The sequence below is a fragment of the Chenopodium album genome, chromosome 18, assembly GCF_948465745.1.
Source record: "Chenopodium album chromosome 18, dcCheAlbu1.1, whole genome shotgun sequence".
NCBI lineage: Eukaryota > Viridiplantae > Streptophyta > Magnoliopsida > Caryophyllales > Amaranthaceae > Chenopodium > Chenopodium album.
The window spans coordinates 10,090,662-10,098,181 of record NC_137851.1 but is presented as its reverse complement, the minus strand read 5'-3'; the positions used below and the strand labels follow the sequence as shown (position 1 = coordinate 10,098,181).

Below are 7,520 nucleotides of genomic sequence, written 5' to 3'. Positions count from 1 at the left end.
TATCCGTGCATTGCACGGGGTTTAACCTAGTATTTAATAAAGTAAAGTCAAGTTTGTTAATATAGCATTTAACAATAATTATTTAATATTAAAGTTTTTTTTTAGTTTCACGTAATTTGTTAATTAATATAAAATTTTAATATACTTTGTTTCACGTAAGAGTTCATATCGTTATTGTAATTTTAGAATTGAAAATACAGTGACACATAGGGAAATGAATAGTCCAAATCTTTTAAGCATTAGAACTTCAATTCTCTTATGTAATAGCAAGTTAACAACCCTAAAATTAGTGGTTGAAACTGAACATAGTTGTCTACACACATGCACATCCGTTAGAGATTAAACTATGTAGCATATTCTTTTTTTCCTTTTTTTTTGTCGTCCTTAAGTCTCTCTCCTCATTACCCTTTATTTTTACTATATTTTACATATATAAGTTATATATTATATTTATAAACTAAAATGATTTATTTTATTTTAATGAATTAATTAATTATTTAATTATTAAAAAAGTATATTTTAATTAATATAAGCAATTAATTAGGGCAACAAAGTGTTTCAAAAATCGTGTTAACATGATTTGAAACATTGAACTAGCTTGGTGGGAATAAAGAGAATTTTAAAGATCCAACAAATGAGATTTTGAAATAAATTAGGAATAATTTTGTTTTAGAAAATTTATAAATAATGTTTTTTTTTATTTTTAAAAGTGATATAAATACCCAAAAGCTCAAGGATTTTCATATAATACCCGTATTAAAATACGTATTTTAATATAAATAATTATTTTATAAAATATTTAAATAATTCAAAATGAATTATTTATGGTATTTTATTAATTTAAAAAGGGTTTATTTTAATTAAAGGTCCATTTTATTTATTTAATGGTTTTAAAAATATTTTATTTTATTGTTTAGAAACTTTGAGGCATATTATTTTATAAAAGGAAGTTTTAAAGTCAATCAAATTTTAAAGAAGTCAAATGACTAGTTTAAATAGGAGAATGGATTATTAGGGGTAGAAAGAGAATTTAAGATTAGGGGTATATAACTATAAATAGTCATCTTATGAGCAAGTTAGATCTTACTCAAGGTGGAGAATACCTAAAGGTACACTCTCTCTCTCCTCTTATTTTCTCTCTCCCTTAAGTTTCCCCCTTCCCTTTTATTGTACTCTCACACACACACACCTCAAGGTGGCCAACCGTCACCACCACTTCCCACCGGCTGGCCACCGCCGCCGGCAACTAGGGGTGAATGTTCGGTTTGCGGTGTGGTTTATAGCCCAAACCCAAATTAATTCGATTTTGGGATTTTTCAAACAACACTGCACCATATTACTATTGAAACCGATCCAAACCACATCGTTTTAAATTCGGTTTTTCAAAAGAAAATTGAACCGTACAGAAATTTTAATCTTTTCCTTTTTGCTCCATCTAATTGGTCATTCACTCCAACATTGCCCATATTGGTTGAGATTCTAGGAAATAAAAATTGAAAAAAAAAAAAAAAAACATGTTTTATTATTTTTTGGCTTTATATATGTACTCGCAGCATGAAGAACATAATGGGATGAGTGCATAGTGTTACTTGTTATGCTTTCTTAGACTTATAGTTTTAGTTGATTAAGGATTTATTTTGGACTAACATAATTAACATTGTTATGTTTTATTTTAACTTGGTTTTTGAAGGGCCTATATTGGTTCCAACTTGTGGATGTTTTAATCTACTTTGGTTTTGAAATAGTAACTCAAGTTATTTGTTTTTAAAAGTTTATTTTGATTAAAGACTTCCATTGTGTATGACTTGAAAAAGCCTTAGCTGTTCGCTCACGGTGGCGGTAAAATCTAGTTATTTCCTAAAATGAGTTTTTGAAGGGTGAAAAAGAAATTTAAAAGGGGGAAATTTCCAGGGTATTACAGCATGGGTACGATACTCAAACCATTATCACTATCACCTTGTGTAACCGGTAACCTATAACACTAAATGACTCACAATGATATCCATGAAATGAACCAATAAGTTAGTATACTCAAATTTTTGGATGGGTTATCACTGGATACCCAACACGATATTCAATAATAGTCAGACTTTAAATTTTAGTTATTATAATATATATCATTGAAAACTAATCAATAACAACACCACATGACCTTCTTGGCCAAATTACTAATAATATTATAATCTTTTAAATTATAAAATGATTATGAAATGAAGTAATAAGAGTTTAGATTTGGATACATTTAAGTAGAATTTTTTTTTTTTATTGAATCTTCATTGTTAACCATTGCTTTTAAATGATACATGATAATCTTACCCAACAATAAATTATCAGATTGAGTACCCACCTAATAGGTTATTTTGTCAACAACTACCCGCTTAAAATTTTTATCAAAAAAACTATCCACGAAATTTAAAAAGTTTGAGTAGCACTACCCATTTTGGTTTTCCGGCAAAAAAACTAGCAAGTGTGGCCGAATTTTATTTTTTTGCTCCAAAACTTAGCCTAAACCTCATATATAACAACCGGCCTTATCTCCTTTACAACGACTCACCCTAAAAACACAAAATTTTCAATATTTTCCTAATTAAAGAGGGCGAAAGTAATAGTGATTTTAATTAAGAAATATGTAATGCTTCTAAATTGATGTTAAATTCACTTGTTTTGGCTTTTTAATTGAGTGATTCATCATTTCGTGTTTAAATTATGGAAGAAAAAACAAAAGTGAGTCCCACTCGTTGGATTTTGTTGCTGGAAAATCAAAATGGGTAGTGCTAGTCAAACTTTTTAAATTTAGTGGGTAGTTTTTTTGATAAAAATTTTAAGCGAGCAGTTGTTGACAAAATGATCTATTAGGCGGATAGTTCCTGACAATTTTTCCTAGAAAAAATTGGGTTTAATATATAATTCCAACTTTGCGCAACTTACTTTCAATCACTACAAAAAAAATGAGAATAGGCAACACACAAAATTGCAACAATTTTACAAATGTTGCCTTTTACTATAAAAGGCAACAAAACATGTTTGTTACCTTGATCCTAAACAATGTATACTACACTACAATGCAACGGTTTAAAAAGTGTTGCTTTAGACAATGTAAGACAACAATATGTAAAATGTAGCCCTTTTTTTTAAATAAGGCAACATTTATTTCAAATGTTTTCCAAAAATACAACAAAAAATTGTTTCCTATGCAACAATTTTAAAATCGTTGTTTCAAGATATAAAAGACAATGATTGTTTCATGTGTTTCCATTGCCTTATGTAATTGATTGGAGTCTTATGGGAAAAGTGCAAATACTATAAGGTATGATGAGTCAAATTTATTGAGAGTATTTGACTTCAGAATTTCACACAGTAACTTGAATTAACATAGCAGTGAAGTAGAATCATTCCAGACTACAAATATGTTTTTAGCTTTCAGAAATGAATTAACACTTTGACCAACAAAAAATAGAACTTGTAGTATTATACAAAACTGCAACATATGAGTAATTTTTTATCTTATTCACTAGCATACTGACTAAAATGACAGTATTTAGTACATCAAATACTCAAGAGCATGTCTATCTTTTTTTTTTTTTTAAAAAAAAAAAAAGAAAAGATCACAAAGAAGACTAATTCTAGTATTCTACATTGCTAGCACAACAGCTTGAAACTTTCACTTTTTCTTCATAGCACCCTTCTTTTTAGACTTCTTATAACTATTTCCACTTTCCTGTCAAGAACAAAATCAAGCATTGGTCATCTTCCCTAAAGTGCAAATAGAAATGACCGACAATGTTGTGGTAATTCATGCACTTTCACTGAATTCTAGCAGGAAATAAAGAAGGGAGAATTTTTATGGTACTAAGATATATGACCGCAAAGCTTAAAATGTTTAGTAACATGAGCAGAGTGACATATCAGAACAATTTGGTTATAGATACCTTTCTATAATGTCTGTAGGCAATTTGACATGTAAGTTCTTGTTCTTTTTTAGTGATATACACCTGAAAAAGATTAACACAACATAATAAAGAGCTGATTGCAGTGACATTGATAATGTTCATGTTGATCCAATTGCTATTAATAGACACAATTATACAACACATACAAGCTAATAACACAAATGAAAATTAAAAAAAAAAAAAAAAAATCACTACTGGGAAATAGCCAAATAGTACTTACAATTGTTTAATTTGTCTGTGAGAATACTAGTACTTACAATTGTTTAATTTTAGTTACCAACATGAGTTCACCCAAAGTAAAATTTTCTCAACTAATTCTTATTCAAAAGTCCAATTTAACAAATACTTTTGCAATCAAACAAAACCAAAATTGCTTAAGCTAGAATGCTTGATTAAGCATGACATAAATTTTACAAAGTAGCTGAAAGAATTCAGCATATTTTTACCCGAGTTGCTGCTGCGTGAAGCTTGTGACTGCCTGTGGCTGGCGACTGTCGGCTGCCAGCGGCTAGCTGCAGCTGGCGAGTTCCTACTGGTGGCGGCTAGCTGCATCCTTTGGCTGGCGGCCAGATGCTGCCTACTGGTGGCTCCTACCTGCTAGCTGCTGCCTGTGCACTCCATAATCTTAATTATCTAATTTCTCACAAAATAATCTCATGTTTCAATACAATTAAGTTAGGACATACTAAGAATCAAAACAGTAATTCTGAAATTAGGAAAATCCATAACCTGATTCTTATAAAAGATATAAAACATTCATGTATTATCAAAAAAATACAATTTTAACTCATATTAAATTAGTTTCAAAAGCCAACAATTGAATATGCTACTACAATATACTCCGTATAAAAATACTTGTGCTGAATGCTGATTAATGTATGCTTACTGAATTGTTGTTTAATGCAGGCTTACTGAATTGCTGATTAATGCAGGCCACAAAACAAGTAAATAAATTAGTCATTGAATTGCTGCTTGAATTTGTTATGTGACTTAATTAAGGAAATACTTGTGCTGAATGCTGATTAATGCAGGCTTACCAGTATAATTGCATAGACGGGCACACAGTTCAACAGCGTGTTTGCCATATCGGTGTCTTTAGTTGAGACCTGAAGCAACATAGTGAGTTATATGTCTAAAAAGGGAGTGAAGAGCATGCATATCTAGTTTAAAGGTTAAGTAATGAAGAATTACTGTAATTTAAATTCATCTAAACTGTAAGCAAATCCCAACTTTCGAGTTAAAAAAATACAAAATAAAGAAAACAGTATGATTTTAAACCTGTAAGATTCTGAACTCTGAATTATTGTAATTTGAGTTCATCTAAATAGGTAGCAGCATGGCATAAGTAGGCACTTCTTACCTTCAGCTACTCATGAGTTTCTTGAGAATCCTCCTAAGCATAAGTTTAGATGATACAAGTTCTATGGCGAGTCATTATGAATACAATGAGATCGCAGAGAATCTGCCAGAAAACTTTCAAGCGGTCTAGTAATTCAAGCTACTCAATCGTCTGGTCAGCATTGTGAGGATAAGAAAGCAAGATCAATTTCAGACCATAAGGTTTGAAAAATGTTGCTAGACCTTCAAAATGTGCCTTATGGAGCTTCTTTATAGCGCGTATCAGCAAGCACACAGCAAGCACATTGCAGCTCGGGGGTAGACAGGCTCAAGGTAGTTACTCAAGCAATATTTCCTACTTGAGGTGTATCATCTCTACAGATCCAAAGCATCAAACTGCCTTAGAACTGTAAATTGCAGAATTTTATGAGCCCATCAGGCAAGAATAGCTCAGCTAATTTGCAGGATGCTCATAGCGGCTCTTATTCCTAAATTACGTACAATGTTGAGCATAGAGAGGATAGATGAAAGTGCAAAGAGCTGTCTGACAATATTCTGTGAAAAAAAATTCAAAGTCAAGCTCTTCCATGCAACAAATCGTCAATTGAGGAGGCATTGAGCTTAGTACAGAACATCTAACAACAGTTGCTGTAGCAGCCTAGTAAGAGGCAAGATTGCAATCACGTCAAGGAATTATCTTGAATCAAGAGCCATTTTTAGTCAAGAAATTGAATTTAAAAGAGCAAAAGGTCATTTGAAAAAAAATAATAAGATATCTCGAGAAAGAGCAACAAGTTAATTTATCAACAAGTCCACAACGAAGCAAGTAAGACTTCAAGTGGAAGAAATCAGAACAAGAATCTTAAAGCTCCTCAAGGTTCGTTTCCTGAAGAATTAGAAACACTTACAAGCCTTCGGTTATCAAAGGAGAAATACTCAGAGTACATCAAAGTGGGAAAGAGACAGAATTTTCAGTTGAAAAATTCGAAATTTTTGCATGAGAAATCAAACTCTTCAGCAAAAAAGTCAGAAACTGTCAGCGGAAAAATTCAAGGTTTTCAGTAGAAAATTCAACATTCCGATATGAATCTCGTTTTCCTGGAAAAGCAATGGACATAATTTACTTAGCTTTTATAATCTTAGTACAATACAATTTTAATGCAGAGAGAAGAATGGAGTTAGTACCACGAAGGACGAATGGGGATAGGCCCATCTTATCCCCTGTGTTATCATCGCGGAAATGAACACCCACTAAAAGACTGTAATCCATGATTTTCTCCGCTTCAAGGAACTCACAATCCCGTTCAACTTGCCTGATAACAGATAAACTTACAATCAATTAAAGCTGCAAAATGATAGTATATAGAGGATTACTATCAAATTAATCATGTCCAACCACTCACTTCATCAATTCCTGATACCAATTCCTTTGGAGGCGGAAGACAAAGTCAAGATCAAGATCCTTGAGGGTAGTAGTTCCTGAGCACAACAAAACATTGGTAGTCACATGAAACAAGTGGTTGTACCTTAGGTCCACCAGATGGTTTGACACAATGCACACCATAAAACCGAGTCACGAGTGAATTTTCGTAGCGGCAAACATGTTGGTAGTAACTTGGAAGCATCCTAAGGAGAACCTGAACGGTAGAATCACCCAATTAGGACACGCCTAAATTTAATAATAGCAAGTTTCATTATTATAAATTATAACCAACACTAGAGCTTGAAAACAAAGGAATCACCGAATAGCCAACCAGGTAGCCAGCCAGCCTAATAGCAAAAACATTTGGTTGAAAAGAAAATTTAAAAAGCAAAGGTCAGAAGAAACGGCAAACAAACCTTAACTTCAGATTTCTTCACAGTTTTGATCATGTATCGATCATCCTGGGTAAGATAGAAAAAACTACCACTCTTCCCAGGTGAAGAGAGTTCTCGGAGAACATCATTCCCACAAATTGCCAGCATATAATCCGCCGGATCTATTTGAAACAGCTCCCTCAAATGTCTAAATCAACCAAAGAAATATATCATTTTATCAGCATTCATTCAAACTTTCTTAGTACTATAATACGTCTACAAATGATTTCATCGCTCGATCCGATTCATTGATTCACTGACCTGAACACCATAGGACAATAATCCTTCCATCGAAACTCGGTTAATTTATGCGTTGGTGTTAGTTTTGTGCCTTCTGGTGGAAACTTTGTCTAGAACTTCTCCTTTGGATCAAAA

General features: G+C 32.2%; 1 pseudogene; it reads right to left on the bottom strand.

Moving 5' to 3' along the window:
* Window positions 1-5,448: 5,448 nt before the first annotated feature.
* LOC145591776 (phosphatidylinositol 4-phosphate 5-kinase 1-like) lies at window positions 5,449-7,253 on the bottom strand (annotated as a pseudogene).
* Between the last annotated feature and the right edge of the window lie 267 nt (window positions 7,254-7,520).